Raw genomic sequence first — 17,117 nt, forward strand, 5'->3', positions numbered from 1 at the left:
TGTAACATCCACAAAGGACAGCAGTCGTGTGGGTAAAACATTTAGCGAGATCCCAGGCAAAAAGCAGCGAGCCCTCAATAATCAGAAGCTGTTAGCATTTCAGCATCCTTTCTATGCTAAAGAAGAGAGAGGAGTAGCCAAGTGTCAGAGGCCTCACATCTACTGAGTGGGAGGCTGGCTGCTTCCCTCTCCAGCCCTGGTCAGTTCAGGCTGAATAACTGGGTGCTGGGAAAGGAAGTGAGGACTTCCATTTTATCCCACGTTGCCCAGTGTCTAAGGGGCGAGGTAAAGGGCTGCAATGTTTGTGTTCTTAGAACTCACTGGCCTCTATTCCTACGTCCTTCATTGTGTGGCTGGCAAGACCTAGAACCTAGAATCTCTTTGGGTTCCAGTATTCTCTTTGCGAAATGGGGATGATAACATCCAAAGTCCCGCCAGCCTCACTGAGAGCCTGGGAAGATCAAAACACACTGAATCACAGTCTACCCCGTTCGAGCTGGTAGTTAGCGCATGTTTGTGACGATCAGGTGCCACGCTAAGCGGCTTACGTGCACTATCTCGTCTGACCATCATAAGGGCATTAGAGGTAAGTTTTATCTTATACCCACTTTGCAGTTAGAAAAGGAAGGCTTGATGAAGACTAGTGACGCTAAGTCTCACAGCTGGTAGAAGGTGGAGTGAGCAACCAAACTCAGGCCGGTAGGACTTCCAAGTATAAAGTCATATCCATGACAGTGTCTCATGTCACCACAGTCTGTCACTGACATCTCAATCCTCTCCTCGGCCAAAAGGGCTAAATGATCTTTCTCTCTGAGTGTCTGGGTGTCCTATTTGGAGCCCAGTTTTTGACTCTGAGGCCTGAGTTTTACAACTATCCCCATGCTTTCCCCCAAACCAAACGTGGTAGATAGGGGAGAGCTGGCTACATCCGACTGCACTTTTAAGAATCTATTCATCATAAAAATCAAACTTGCTGAATTTAGCTCTGTACTTATATTAAAAAATAAAACCATCCGGCTGTTTTGATTTGCTAGGGTGCTTTACTGTGGACGGACCTCTATTTGGGAAAACTTGGCATCTAAAAGCCCATAGTGACAAAATCGATATATTAAGGGTGAATATTCACACGTTGTAAAAGGATTCGTTTCAATGTTCGTTTCAACTGCTCTTTCCTAAATTGGTTTCTTTTTTTCTTACTAAGTATTTGGCAGAGTGACTGGGGTGGGGAGAGGGAGGCAGAAAAAGTTCACATGGTACAGAAAGAGCAACCCGGAAAGTCTCTAAATGAGTCACTGGAAACACAGGATCACGTTTACCCAAAGAAATGATTATCTACAACTTGTCAGGAACACGACAGTTGCACAAAGTACACGTGAAGCTTCTTGATGTTTAATCGAAGGTTACAACTAAGACTCAAAGGGCTGGATTTGTGCCTAGTAAGTGAAAAACAGCACGAGATGTGAGTCAGTCGACATCCCTCTCGTGCTGAATGCTACCTTCTGAGTCCCAGTCTGGCTCTCCTGGTCCAGAGATCTGTTTCACAGGAACCTGAAAACCTGCCAAATCCATCACCGGTGATGAGCAGGTGAGCTGAGGAGCCCCTGATTTATGTCAAAGCATCCTAGGGGCAGAGCTGCCTTGCAAAGGACTGTCAGAACTGATCAATGAATAAACGAAGTCATTGACCAGGGGGACAGCTCACTCTCTTCATTTTTAGGGATTTTGTAATGAGAGAAATCACTAAGATTCATTTCGGGGCACGATGATATTAGCATACCCCCCCTCCCCTTTTTTTAAATACTTTTCTTGGGGCTAGGGAGGAGAGAAAAGGGAAGGATGGAAGTCAAAGGATTTTTACCAAGGGAAAATCTATTCACCCAACTCGGGGTGGGGGGGGGTGAGTTTGAGATGCTGCTCAGGGACTTTTTGAAGTTGTGAGGCCCTGATCTGCATGGGAAAAGACCAGACGTGTTGCACAGATACTCATTTGTCAACTTCCTCTGTGACTGGGCTCAAAATGGCTGTGTAAATAACTCAGCCGGGGAGGATGGCAGAGCAAAGCTCTGGCAGTTATTGTGCTATGAAATATGCATTAATTGCATTAAACATTCAGTCTGAAACTCAGCAGTGAGGCCCCTTTTGTCAGTTTTTATGGTGCACAGACAGAGACACCAGGATGCGGATGGCAATGGCCTTCTGTGTAGACCCCAATGCTGCAACAGCCCAAGCTTCTCCTCAGATGCTCCAGGAGAGGCGGGCGGCGCCCCGCTCAGCAGCACGGTGCACACGAGGCCAGGGTCACCCGCTCTCACTCCCCAGGAGCCCCCCACCTCTGCTCTGCTCCCTAGACGCCACCCACCCTGTCTTGAATTCCAGCCAGTGAGTCATCTCCTACATGTCCGCCAGTGACAGAAGGGTTGGATGTGGAGGTGGAGGGCTCCGTGGCGTCTGTCCCCATGAGGGGTAAAGTGACTTCCCTCAAACAAGGGAAGGCAGTTCTCGTTTGCAGTTGATTACGACATTTGAAAATTCGAGGTGTGCTTTATCAGGGGAAGACATCATGTCAGGGCAAAAGAGCCAGAAGTGTAACAGATGCTTTTGAAGAGAGATATTGGAGACAGAGAGAGAGAGAGAGAGAGAGAGAGAGAGATTTAATGTGTGCTAGAGGAGTCAAGCCTTAGGATGTAAAGTGCCTTTGGTCTTACCACTTGCACAAAATGAAGCACAAGAATCTCACTGGGGCATTCAAGGCCCTCTTCAGTTAGGCCCAACGGAACCTCCCTGACCTTGCTGTCTACGGTTTCCCTACGCTGAAGCCACTCTCTAACCAAAGTGGATGACATGTTTCTTAACTTGGCTTTTCTATCTTCCTGCCTTTGATTACACGATTCTGCCAAGCAACCAGTCAATCACGGTTTGCCGAGGACTGATAGGATTTTAACCCCGAAACGCCCAAGTCGCTGGAACCCCTTCAGTGCTAAGCACACCAGGTCAGTTGGTTCCCCCTGCTGTTCCCTCTGCCTGGAATCAGTGGCCTTCCACTCTGCATTTTCGCTCAGATAAATCCTTCCAAGTCATGTCAAATACCATCTCCTCCATAACCCATTCCATGCTTTTCCACATCGACTTCTCTCCCGCCACAGACCTCTAACAAACCTACCTCATTAACGCCTGTCACTCTGTCAGAGCATTCAGTCCCCAACGTTTACAGAGAACCTCGTCCTTTTCCGCCTGCCCACTCGCCATGTCCTCTTCAGGTGCCTGCCCACAAGGAGCGCCCTGTCTGTGGAGGCCGCAGAGAGGTCAGCACTCGTAACACGGTGGAATAAACCTTTAACAAGTGGATGTGCAAATTCCATGGTCTAAGGATGAAAGAGTCGTCAAGACTGTCAAAGATCAGAGATTCAGGACTAGGGAAATTGCTAAAAGGAAATACAAAGTTCTGAAAATTCTGCAGACTCCCTTCCAGAACAGTTAATTCCTGGGAGATCTAAGGTCTTTGTTAATTTTTTCCCTTCACCAGAATTCTTGGTGCAGTGAGTGGGGATTCTTTTGCATTTATACATCTAATCTTTATGGGGGGGAGGAATAGAATCTCCTAATTCTATGTTTAAAGAAAAAAATAACATGTTTTTAAAAAAAAATTTTTAAGTGTTTATTTTTGAGAGAGAGAGAGACAGAGACACAGAGAGCAAGGAGGGTAGGGGCAGAGAAAGAGTAGGGGCAGAGAAAGAGGGAGACACAGAATCCAAAGCAGGCTCCAGGCCCTGTGCACAGAGCCTGATATGGGGCTGGAACTCATGAACGGTGTAATCATGAGCCGAAGTCAGACGCTTAACCAACTGAGCCACCCGGGAACTCAACATATTTTTTTTAAGTGCAATAAAATCAATGGTCATTTTGTTATACACACACACACACACACACACACACACACACACAGTGTGTGTGTGTGTGTGTGTGTGTGTATTTGTGTTTATCCTATGTCATCATCCAAGGATAACCACCATTCACGTTTTGACGTATAATCTTCTAGACTTTGTATAGAAGTGAAGGTAGAGATTTTAAAGCAGAATGAGATTTTACTACACATACTGTTTTCCACCCCAGTTTTAACAACAAAATACCTCTCCACATATTTGTGCATGTGCATGTGTGTGAATGTATACACACATCTGCCACATCATTGCTAATAGTCGTATATATTGTATTGGGTAGATGTGCCTTCATTTATTTAAACAATCCTGTAATAGGATCTAGTAAGATCATTTTTTATTTTTACCATTATAAATAATACTGTAATAAACCTCCTTAAAAATGCACATTTTCATAATTATCCAATATGATCAGACAGATAAAACCCTCCCAGTGGAATTACTGGGACAAAGGATGGGCATAATTTAAGGCATTTGACGCATATTGCCGTTTACCCATCTAACTTACATTTCGTAAAAATCTGTTTTTCTGTACATTTTTGCCAGCCAACATATATTTTGTCCAGCTACAATAGCTAGAGATCCCAAAGAGCATTTTTTCTCAGCGAATGCCAACTTCCGTGATCGCCACCACACAAAGTAAAGGAGAAATCAATCCAGGGGTGGCGTAAGGGAAGGAAAACCCCAAACAAGCCTACTTGCAAGGCAAAGTAGTTAAGCTGTCTTCTTAAGCTCACTCCATCAGAGTTATTGCCACTTATTCATAAGGGCATCCAGCAACAGCTGTTCACCTGGCCAAGCAACCTCTCCAAAGAAATATCCCCATATGTTGCAGGGAGATGCACGTGAGCTGGTTCTTAGAGAGAAAATGACCTTGTTTCCTGGTTCTGTGTGATGATGCTTCAATCAGAGAGAAGGGGGCGGGGGGGGGGGCGGGGGAAGAGCCCAAATTCAAGGCTTGTGGAGGAGAAACTTGTCATCTTCATTATTTTATTGGGTTCAAAGGGCTCACCCATGCTTTGTTTCATCTGGAGGTGGACAAACAAAGCAGGTCTGTTAGTGACACTTTTATCACTGGGCTTGCCCAGAGCCCACAGGCAGCAAGTGGCAGAACCAGGCCTGGAACCCAGGGCTTCTCGAACAATCTTGTCACTGTAAATCTCAAAAAAAAAAAAAAAAAAAAAAAAATTCCGTGAAGTTACAACAGAGAGAAAACAGGAGTAGAATTCTGACATTTTTGCAAATATTTATATACGTAATCACAATATGTTTGTGCTACTTTTAATTTCTTTTTTAGATGTCAAAGGTGGTGCGGGACCTCTGCTGCAAGGGACAGGTGGGTATGGAAGTTGTACAATTGTGGTTGTCTAAGGGCTATGGGGAAATGATTGGCCATGTACTTAGCCCCACCTTGTGTTGCTAGAAAAGTCTCAGTTTGGTCATCTGAAAAATGGGGATCTACCTCCCAGGGTTTCTGTGAACATGAAAATGCCTCAGAGCCAGTAAGTACCCAATGACACTCTATCCTGTGCTTTTTATTCTTTGAAGCAATTTCATCCCCTCTCCTGGACTCTAAGCTCTTTAAGAGCAGGAATAACGTCTTGTGGCTCCACTGCTGAGACCAGGGTCCTGGATGACATTCCTCCTACACACCCACAGACGTATGCAGACTACATGCTATCTTCTGAAATTGTACTGGAACATTATTTTATGTTATACACAATGTTTAATGGACATTAAGTAACATTTCATAGTAATATATAGAAGTTTTTAAATACATGAGTTCATAATATGGATATTTTTTCTTTAACTTTTTTTTCCCATTTAACACTACAATTTGGACATCTTTTTATGTAGGTGCATGTAAATCTTCCTTATTCTTTGTATTGGCTACATAATATTTCATCGAAACATTGGACTAAAATATCCAATGGACTAAAATATCATAAGTTTATTTTAACTTTTTTTTGGTAGATTGTTGGATATTTCAAATTTGTCACTTTCACAAGTATTGTCATGAAACATTCCATATATATGCCATTGTCTACATATGTAAGTGCTTCTTGGAGTCAAACCTGGAAGTCAAAATTTAGGGTCAGAATTCTTGTATCTTTCACATTTTCATCAATATTGTCAAACTGACCTTCACAAGGCTGCTCTGAAATATTCTCCTATGCATCTGAATATTCCTGTTTCCCTGGGTTTATAGACCAGCCCTGGGTTTTATAATCTTGGACAATTGGGAGAAAAATTCTATCTGTTGTCATTTTAATTTCTTTTTTAAATAGTGAAGCTGAACATTTTACTGGCAATTTGTACACTCTTTTGTTTAATTGTCTGCTCCTGCTTGTCAATTTTTCTATTGATTTTTTTCCTTATTGATTTATTTGAATGCTTTGTGTACTAAGGATATTAACTCTTTTATCTGCAAGTTTTAGGTACTTTTGTTATATTTTTAAATTATTTTTAATTTTGACATAGGGATTGTCTCTTTACTCTCTCTGGCTTGGTATTATGCTATAATTGTCTTATTTTGTCCTGACCTAGTTAATGCATTCTCCATTTGTAAAATGATAGGACTTGAGCAAGGTAATTTTTAAAGATGTTCTATAGAGTCAGGATTTTACATGATCTAGAACTGCATTGATTCAGACAAATATATGGCAGCCAGTGTAACTTTCAGAAAACACTGTATTGAAAAGATGTATCTTAATAAAACATTTAGTCCTTCCATATGTAAAATGTAACCATAATGTTGGCCAGAAAATATTGCACAGGAGGGGCCTTCAATGGATATTTTTAATTTAAAAAATAAAATTAATTCATTCAAAATTCAACATATTTGATGAACTCCAAACTAACGATTTAATCATGACTTGCTTTCCGCAGTTCCACGAGGGGGCATCCCAGGAGTCCACGTTTTATGCTGAGCGGCTGTGTCCTCTAAAGCTCCAAATGATTGGACCCAAATGGACACCTGACCCAGAAGCAGCCAATCCATTGGCTGGACAGCAACGAACGACCTATGTGACTTATTTATTTTTAATTTATTTTTGAGAGAGAGACACCCCCTCCCCCGCCACAAGTGGGGGACGAGTGGGGGGGGGGTTGGGGGACGAGTGGGGGGGGGGTGGGGGACAGAGGATCTGAAACAGGTTCTGTGGGACAGCCCCAGAGCCCGATGTGGGGCTTGAACTCACTAACCCACTAGCTATGAGACAATGACCTCAGCCAAAGGCAGACCCTTAACCAACTGAGCCACCCAGGTGTTCTCATGTGATTTATTTTTTAAAAAAAGAATAAAGAAAAACAGTGGGGCCAGTCAGATTTCTATTTCGGCAAATTAATTTTGGGAAACTGAAAGAATAAACCAGCTTGCAGTAGAAGGTGCAACCCCAAGAGTCGTCAGACAGAACTATGCTCTTCCGTATGTATGTTGACCCCTTTAAACTCCGAAAAGGGCCAGCTTCGTGGACAGGCAGCCAGTGGTCAAACAGGGCCCCATGCTTGGATTTAGTGCTGAATTTTATTTTTTTGAGTTTGGGTTTTGTTGGTGAAGTGGATGGGACAATGGAACATGGACCAGGCGCTCGGCTTCCCGAGGCTGCGTCCCAGCCCTGAGTTCTCAGACCTGCTCCCCCTCGTCCGTCCCACCTTCTCCTTCCTTCCTCCTCCCTACACTGCCCAGCAGGGAGCCGAGTCTGGGCCGGGGAAGGCTGGACCCCTGTGCCCTGTGGCATCTGGAAATGGGGTGCGGTGACAGCTGTCCTTGCCCCAGGCTGGCACACCATGGTTCATTTGGTGTGATTCATTTGGTGATTCAGTGGAGCAATCTCTCAGCCTCCCCCAACCCAGGTACTTAGTGCATCATCACCCGCAGAGATTGGGTGTTGGGGATGGCCGTCTGCCTTGGGTTGGGGCAGTGGACTTGTGGGAAGGGATGATGCCTGGCTCAACTCCTCCACTCCTCCCTTAGGCATGGTGCTCATCTGGTGGATGGCAAGGAAGGGGAACCCAGCCGTGGGTGCCAAGTTTCAGGCTTGGGCTCCTAGACACCAAGAGAGTCTGCACTGCCCTGCCAGTGTCTCCGTGCCTGGGGAAGGTGGTGTTAAATAGCAAATATAAAACACCAAGGAAGTGGAGACAGAAAGAGACAGAGAAGAGAGACAAAGGGCCGCTGAAGAAAGAAGTGTTACATTTTAGTTTGCATTTTTTCCTCCGTTTTAAACAAGGGACCCTTCATTTATTTTGCAACGGACCTACCAAATTATGAATAGGTCCTGACTCTAAGTCAGCTGCAGAAGCCATTAGTGAGGAAGAGAGAACAAAATGGATGTAGAGAGAGGAGCTGACACATAGAGAACAAGAGCTACCTCTGGAATGTGATGAGACTTCACTTCCAGTCTAGACACTTATAATCAACCCTCTTCTCCTGAGGTAACAGAGAAGAGCTCTGTGTCTTGCAAGGAAATAAAACTGATTAAAAGATGAAGGCAAAGACCCCCTGCAAGGTTCTAGAGAGTCCCAGCCCGTGTCTCAAGGAGAACGAAATGAGATATAATAACACCATAAATAATAATAGTAAGGACAATAACATATCACATTTAATCCCCACAACAACCCGACTACCCCATGAGGGAGGAACTATACGTTCACAGATGGGGGAACAGAGATGTAGACAGTCCAGAAGGCAGAGCCGGGACCTGACTTGCTGCCTAGGAGAAATTTTTCTCAGAGTGGTAGAAAACACCAAAATATCAGTGAGAGGGGAGCAGGCTGCTTCCAGCTGGGGAAATCAGGGGATGCTTTTTTCAGAAGCTGTGCCCAACATTTAGCATGTACTTGGTAAAGGTTTGCTAAAAGAACCGAATGAATGAATGAATGAATTTGTATTGGATTTAAAAGGAAAGCTTTGGGGATGGGGGAGAAATGAATGAATGAATGAATGAATGAATGAACGAACTTGGATTGGATTTAAGAGGAAAGCTTTGGGGATGGGGGACAAAAACAGGTGGGCAGATCATTAGCAAAGGTCTAGAACAGAAAATGGCAAAGTGAGCTTGCACATGGGCAAGGAGGCCGGCTTGGCCGGAGTTTAGGGCACTTAAAGGGAGCAAGAAGGATGTTTGGACCAGTAGAGTCTCCAGGCCGAGAAGTGTGTGCTGTATTTGGTAGGTAATCTTGAACCACTGAACATTTATAAGCAGAAGAGATATGATCAAAGTCATGCTGTAGGAAAGTTAATTAGTTGATAGTGAGTAGAATGAATCAGAGGAAACAGAAACAGAGAGCAAGGAGATATCAATAATCTGTGAGAATAGACCAGGCAGGAGGTAAGGAAGGCTCCAAGAAGATGGAGGGAAGGGATCTGATAAGATACTCGTCACAGGAACAGACAGGAGTTGTCATGTAGGTGTGTGAGCAGGGGTGATCAAAAAAGGTGGTTCTCAGGGTGCCTGAGTGGCTCAGTCGGTTAGGCGTCTGACTTCAGCTCAGGTCATGATCTCACAGTCTGTGAGTTCGAGCCCCATGTCGGGCTCTGTGATGATAGGTCAGAGCCCGGAGCCTGCTTCAGATTCTGTGTCTTTCTCTGTCTCTGCCCCTCCCCTGCTCATGTTCTGTCTCTCTCTGTCTCGAAAATAAATAAAAACATTAAAAAAATTTTTTTAAAAAAAAAGGTGGTTCTTGGGTGTGTAGCCTGTGTGCCTGGGAAAAAGGAAGCCAAACCAGTAATCCCAAAGTCAGACGGTGGATCTTTTTCTTACGTTGACAAGGAGGGAAGGGAAGGAAAGGCCCTGAAAACACCGGATTCTTCCTGCGTTTAACTTCACCCTGGGGATGGATATGGTAAGTGCTTTCTTCAAAATTTCAGTCCAGTTCCAATCACATGAACATGAATTCGGTGGGATCTATATTTCAGGGTTTTATGAATATAGATAGTTAGAATCTTAACATGAAAACAGAGGTATGGCACTAATTCCAGCTCCACGAATTTAGAATTTGTGACTCTTCTAACTGGCTAGGCAAAACTTCACCTTCATTTAAGCCAATTCATGCTTCATAAACCAGGACACATGGCACGTTTAAATATTTCAGGGGGACATCTACCACATTTGAGAGAGTCAAACGTTTTCACGTTATTCTCCCACATCCTGACGAGCATCGTTCAGGTAAAATGGCGGAGGCGATGTTCTTTTATAAATCCCTCTTGTCGTTTCATTAAAGAGGATCCTTTGGCTCCTCAACAAGACCCGGTCCGGGTGCTTGAGCTATCATCTGCCCTCATAAGAAGTAAAAGTGCATTTCTTAAACTCCTCCTCCATTTCAGGCTCCTTCCTGATTCAGGCTGACCTTTACCATACATCACTGCAAAGAAATCCCCGAGGGGTTGGTTATCACGGTGAGCTGCTAGTCATCTGAAAGGCGAGGTCACTGCCTCTTTGTAAGGTCTGCTCACACTGTGAAAAGGGCCATTGGAGGCATGACAAGGAGGCTCGCCCAGGCCGTTCCACTCCGCCGACTTCCAGATCTGGGCCGAGGCGATTGCTTTTCATTTCCCAGTACCTGAGATCCTGCCATCACATCGGCCTCCTTGACACTGGCCCCGGGTTTCCAGACTAGGACATGGCTCCAGCTCACCCAGTTCACGCGCCAGTAATTGGGTCAGTCCTGTAGTTATCGACTTATTTGTAATTTCAAAAAGGCTGCATGTCGGGGAAGGGAGTTCCCATTTGCCAGGGTAAAGAGAGGGGGGTGGCCTCAGCTCTGGGATCTGGAAGCGGGGACAAGATTAACCAGTCGTCGGAGCGACTTCAGCCATACCTTAAAGCATTTCCCTTCAGATGAAAATGTTCCAGACTAGAAGAGGCTCCCAGAGAAGGCTGGGAAAACAGCCCTCAAGGTTCAAACTGACAGAATGGAGCCTCGCTGCTCAGAGTTGGTTTCTAAAGGCAGAATGACCTCTGAAATCTTGCCGCAGGACTTACAGGCTGCTAATTGGCACAATGGGTAAATATGCCGCATGACCGTAATCGATGAGAACGATTTCTCCAGACCCTGGATGAAGCCGATGGTGTTAGCGCAGCGCCCTACTGTGCACGCTTTCGGGGAGGGGGAGGCCGGCCTGCACGGTTACCCCCTGATTTCTCCGGGCCACAGAAGGCAGTGTGAACAAAGGGAGGCATAAACCACAATCAGAGGACATGATTCTTCATTCCTTCTCTTTTACTAAAGTCACGATGCCAGCCTTCTAAGCGTTTGTGTTATTTGTATAGGCAACAGGCTTCCTAAGCGGCTTAAAAATGAACCACTGAGGGTCACCTGGGTGGCTCAGTCGGTTAAGCTACCGACTTGATTTTGGCTCAGGTCTGATCTCCCGGTTGATGGGATCCAGCCTCCGGTCTGGCTTCCTGCTGACAGCAGGGGTCTGCTTGGGATTCTTTTTCTTTCTCTCTCTGCCCCTCCCCCATGCATGCTCTGTCTCTCTCAAAATAAATAAATAAATACACATCTAAAAAGAAATGAGCCACTTACAATCTTCTTTGCGGGTTGGCTTTGCCCACAGTAGGTACTCAATAAATGTGTGATTAATTAAATTGAGTCAGTGAGCAATGACTGCTTTTGTTTTGTTTTGTTTTGTTTCCAAATGGGTCTCCTTTTTCTAAATGGAAATCCTGGGGCTGCCCTCGTAGGTGAAGATCACTTTCTTCCCTTCCGCATTCCAGACATGTGCCCAGAGGCCTTGGGCGGGTGAGGCAGAGGAGGGTCTAAAATGAGCTCACTGACATCAAAATCCCCTAAGGCTTCAGAACCTGGCACTTGACATTTTTCACATTCTCTAGAGATACTGGCTTACGTTTAAACTTCATTCCCTTTCCCGTTTCTTCTCCCTGTCCCCCCCCCCCCCAACGAAATGAATTATCTTTGCCTGTCCCTTATACAGTCAACCATTTCAAAACAAACTCGCCTCCTGGGTAGCTTTAGGGACCCTTGTAACCAGGCTGAGGCACCCGGAGCTAATATTAAACCAGTGACCTCGGATCTCCCCGAGAGCACATGGGGGCCACCACACCTGAGAAGCTTGTTCTTTGACCCAAGACACACACCTGCTGTAGGAATAAAGTGGATTTCCCATGTGAAATTGTCCCTGACGCCCCAACTTGAATTGACCCCTTTGCAACCTGACCTTAAAGAAATCAGTTAAATGCTTAATTGGTGGACGTATCAGGTGTAAACAAGGGATGGGGGAGATAGTTTCCCTGAAGTCAGATAAACTACTTCCCCTTTCCCTATCGTTTTCTTTTTTAAAACTCGATAGACTCCAAGGTATACGAAGGTATTTATTTCTGAGAGATGTTGTGGACGATATGCCTTTACAGGCATTTATGTGCCTCTGGCATGGTCACAGGTAATAACCGTCTCGAGAATAAATGTTGAGAAAGCTGCATTGTAACAGACAGAAACTTGAACATTTGTGTCAGTGAGAAGTTAACCCCCCACCCCCCAAAGGAAGCAAGATTCTTAAATCAGTAACGTGATCTGTTTCTGTTTGAATTTAAAGATTGTAGCAACTTTCCTTCCGACCACTAGTAATATAATAATTGTACCCGATTATAACTCATTTCTTTCTGAGAGAATATTCTTTGGTACCTCGTAGTCATAGAAGACAGTCTGAGAAGCAGAAATGACTAATTGGTTTTTTGAATCTGTATTTTGTATTGTTGGAATGAGGTCTAAAGGAAGGATTCTCAGACAGCATAGGGCACCTCGCCCCTAGCAAAGCTTGGAGGAGGACGAAAATGTTATGTTTCCCCACATCCCACTCCCACCCAGTCCTACTTGTCTATAAGAATATCATCTGGATGAACGACTGTTACTAATGCAACTTTGTTCTCGCTGCGTAGGGCCAGCAACAACATACAGAACCAAAGTCAAGGTGAAATGTGAACACAAGCAACGAGAAGAGCTGGGTGGAAAGAGACAGGGAATGGAGACATCCTAGCAGGTATCTCCCCCAGTTTCCTTGGTCAAACACCACCATTCCCTTTTATCGCTGAGTTAATCGCCTTTGACTTCTTCACAGTCCCTCTATTTATGCAATCCAGAATAACGTTTGATTTCTTTTATTGCTCCAGATCCTGGTGCCAAAGGCATTAAAATTTTATCTTCCTCTGCCCTCGGATTCCTCCTCTCAAGTCTACTGCCTGTGGCCGTGGAGGGTCTGTTTGACCTCTGAATTTCTTGTCCCTAGTCTCGTTGCCTTCTTTGTCACTACACTGAATTGGATAATCAAATTACCCATCTCTCCTGGTGGACCGCTTAGAGTTTTATTGTCCTTCCTGACTGCCTTTGCTCCTGCCTCAGGCACTTCTGTGCTCTTCAGCTCCCGCCGGGGCTTCCCTCACTCTGTGTGGGGGACTGGGGGTCCCCTAGACGAGTATGCCCAGCTCAGCCCCTATACCTTTTCCCTGTGGGTCGAACACTCACCCCTGCTCTAGTCCCCAGGTTCAGCGACACAGTCATCACTCACCAGCCTCATCCAGGAATGGATTCCCCAAGCTTTTGCAGAAATTACCACATATAATGTGATGGAAGGGGCTCCTCGAATATCTACCCCCCAGATAACCCTTACCGCCAGCACCTGACTTCATGCGAAACCTTTCAACTCTATACAAAACTAAACAAAACCCAACACTCTGGGGCCATTATTCTTTACTGTGATTCTAAGAAGTATTAATGTGATCCATTTCCTCCTTCAGGTGGAATTTGATGGCCTCAATCCAAAATGACCACCCAGCTCTCTTTTCCTACCCAAAATGACCACCCATAGTTCCGTGGCTTCTGGCTACATCCTACAGCTGCACACTGAGCATGTGCACTCCGCTGAAATGTACACTCCCTGAGGCAGGGACCACAGACATCTTATTCGTCTACGCACCTCCCCAAATAGAAAGCATAATGCCGAGCATGTAGCAAATCTTCAATATATATGAAAGTTATATATATTCCAATATATATGGAATTCCAATATATATATTCCATATATATTCCAATATATATGGAAGGAACATAGGTAAGGAGAAGAGAGAGGACTCAAATATGAGGTGGGTCTAATGATGTAAGACAGCTAGGAGCCATCACTGACCATTTGCTGATGGGATTCCCCCCCTCCCCCACCCAAAAAAAAAAAAACCTTTTGCTTTTCAAACTCTCCCTTCTTAAGTTCCTGTTATTTATTATTCAGGTGTGATAGTGTATGTTCTTCCTTGGACTGAAGTCTCTAAAGGTTCTTTCCATTTTCCGTGCTTCATTTCTGAATCTGTCAAAGCGACATTTCCTCGCTAGTCTTCGATCTTTCTTTGGTTTCCCCTAGAAAATGTATGTCAGTTTCCAACGTTTGTTCCCCATCTTCCTGAAAGTTCCAGGGCAAAAAATTTATTTAAACCTTTTTAGTCACCTCTACCGCTTTTTTTTTCCTTTCAATAAATTACCCTTCCCGTGTCTTCGCCACCCAGCTGTCTAGCTCAATGACCCCTGTGTTCCTTACGCACTAGGGAAATTTTCCCATGATTTCTCTTAACCTTCAGTGCAATCTTTTTCATTCGCTACCTTTGCCTTTCTTATCTTTTTTTACACTCTCTGGACTTTGTTCGGTAATCCTCCCCGGCCGCCTCTGTACCTGATGCTTAATGCCTCACATACACCTCTTTCTTACCTTTGATTACTTTTTTTTAACTTGTTCATCCACATTGTGGATTCTCTTATTGCCAGGACTGCATGCAAGATGACCCCTGGGTTTATATTAATTTATATTTGAATACTTTTCATTTCCAACCGTGTTCTCCATTTCTTCCCTCACCTCAGCCCCTGTGCTTTTACCTGGCCCCTCCGATGCTCCTCAGAAATGCAGGGGCGTCTTCATGAAATGGCATAGTGACAATGAACTCTGCTTCTAGTCTCAGCTACATCACCCGCTCCTGAAAAGTAACGCGAGGGAGAGAAGAGGGTGCTCCCAGGAAATGTGTCCGTAAGGAAATAATCCTTGTAGACGTAGGACAAAAATTCTCCTCCATGAGTCATTGTCTACCCAGATGCCACCCGGGGAGCAAACATTTCATGAGAAGAACCACAGACAGAAGAAGGCTTCTTTGCACTGAGCTTCCTCCCGCTCCCTCAGTGATTTGGAGCCCACAAGGAGCCCACAAGGTTACTTTCAGAGGAGAGGGCCCCGGATCTAGAATCGGGGCAATGGCGCCCCAGTCCTGGTTTTGCCACTAACCGGCTATGAAGTCTCAGTACCTTCTTTTCCCTTGTCCTAAGTCTGTTCTCCCAGCCTCAGTTTTCCTTGGCTGTAAAATGAGGGATTGAACTCCACAATTAAGGGTCCTGCCTACAGTTGCAAGGGCATCCACTGTGACAATTTTCTTTCAGCTGCTGCCATAATGAAGACATAAGCAGACTTTGTCCTCATTATTCACACCCTCTCTTTTGTTCTTTTTGCTCTCTTTTAGGCTTCCCTTCCTCCCCAGTGTACTTGGTGCACCTGTTTCCCCCCAGTGCTACCCTGTTCTGTAAGATGTAACTCCATTCATCCTCCCGGCCTTTCCCTAAGGAGGAAGCCTCCTGAAGCATGCAGACCAAGGGGCCAACGAGGCGGCATGGTGCAGAAAGAAAGCCAGGAGTCAGACTTCTTGATTTCACACATGACCCTGGGGCTTCTGACGTCCTCATCTGCAAAATGGGGACAACATTCACACTTAAATCAGAAGGTTCCTGAGAGGATTCAGTAAATTACTCCTCATAAAGCCTTAGAAGAGTACCTAGCAGGAAGTAAGCACCATATGAATGTTAGCGAAAGGGAAAAGAAGTATTTGTGTTACAGAAGTCTCCAAATCTTAAAACAAGAGACTGAATTCTAATGCACCAAGTTTCAAGAAACAGTAAACTAAATGAAAGGTTTGGAAGCTAGAGAGGACTATTGTGTTTCCCTAAAATCACAACACACAGGTTGGCATCCCCAACACACACACACACACACACACACACACACACACACACATACACACACACACGGCAGTATTCCAGGGACTGATTTTGGAGCTCAGATTTCGGATTTTAACCTAGCTGTATTACTTTATATCAAAACTTCAGTTTCCACAGAGATATTCAGTATATATTTTTTTATTTTGAATGTAACAAACCAATTAAAGAATGTTTCACAGTAGGCCCCTTTTGGGCTCCCAACCAAAGACCGCGTATGATCTCCGAGACCTTTTAGTTTCTGTTATAGATACAACTTGTAACCATGAGGTGACCTAATTTTAAATTTCTCTCTGCCACCAGAACCTGAAATGTATCTTCTCCAGCAGGTAAACTCAGTCAACTCATACAATCTAACACGTTTTAGAATATCCTTCTCTACGGGTAAGAGGATAATGGGTGAGGGAGATGCCTTCAAATAATAAAAAGCTCACGACTCCCAGCCACTTTATTGTCAGATGTCTGGACACAGGACGGATACAGCAACTGTTGGGGTCTCTGGTGCCATGATTCTAGATTTCAGGGACACTTGGGAAACATATCATCGTCCTCAAAGGCAAGTCACGCTATACTGCAAGACTGCAAGACTCAGGCAGTTTATTGGAGATTTAGCCCCATGAAAAGTGATTTTTTTGTAGGACTTGGCTCTAACGTACCCAGTGGGTGAAAACTGTCTCTTGAAATGAAGTTGATGTAAATGCCAAAGTCATAGTGGAGGCACCTCAATGACCTTGTTCTTCTAATATCTAAATACTAATGTGTGGAAAACTACAGACTGATAATTTGGAAGGAGAGAGCTCTTACTTGAGGAAATAATAATGAGAAAGATGAGAGAGGCAGCAAAGATTGAGGACACATTTTAAGGCTCACTGTTATTAGAAATATGACTTTTCTCAAATATTAAAAATAAACCTTTAATTCCCCTCATGCCATCCAGAGTCTTTTCTACAAACATCTGGATAAAGGAATCACATCAAATCCATGGCGTTTTGAGACATTCCTGGAGCATAGATGTTCTTGAGATTATGTTTTTGGATTACTTGACTAGAAATAATAAATACTTTCAGTACTTAAAGCTGTAATGCTTTGGGTTGGATTTGGATTTTTGTTTCATTTTAGTAAAAGGTGGAGATTCAAAGTCAG

The 17,117-nt window shown here is 44.4% G+C and overlaps 1 long non-coding RNA gene across 6 annotated transcripts; it reads left to right on the plus strand.

Annotated features, from left to right (window-relative positions):
* The first annotated feature begins 377 nt into the window (after positions 1–377).
* Positions 378–16,901, plus strand: LOC132686208 (uncharacterized). 6 transcript variants are annotated; one of them, XR_009613515.3, is made up of 8 exons: positions 378–586; positions 2,899–2,990; positions 5,242–5,271; positions 6,825–6,962; positions 9,614–9,782; positions 10,264–10,597; positions 12,839–12,939; positions 15,446–16,901. It is a non-coding gene; the product is annotated as an uncharacterized LOC132686208 (long non-coding RNA). The 6 variants fall into 6 exon arrangements; XR_009613514.3 differs by lacking the exon at positions 5,242–5,271 and adding an exon at positions 10,778–10,943; XR_009613516.3 differs by lacking the exon at positions 5,242–5,271 and having other exon boundaries at positions 15,446–15,764; positions 16,278–16,901.
* The last annotated feature ends 216 nt before the right edge of the window (positions 16,902–17,117 follow it).

The sequence above is a fragment of the Panthera onca genome, chromosome F1 (genome assembly GCF_046562875.1).
Source record: "Panthera onca isolate mPanOnc1 chromosome F1, mPanOnc1 haplotype 2, whole genome shotgun sequence".
Lineage (NCBI taxonomy): Eukaryota > Metazoa > Chordata > Mammalia > Carnivora > Felidae > Panthera > Panthera onca.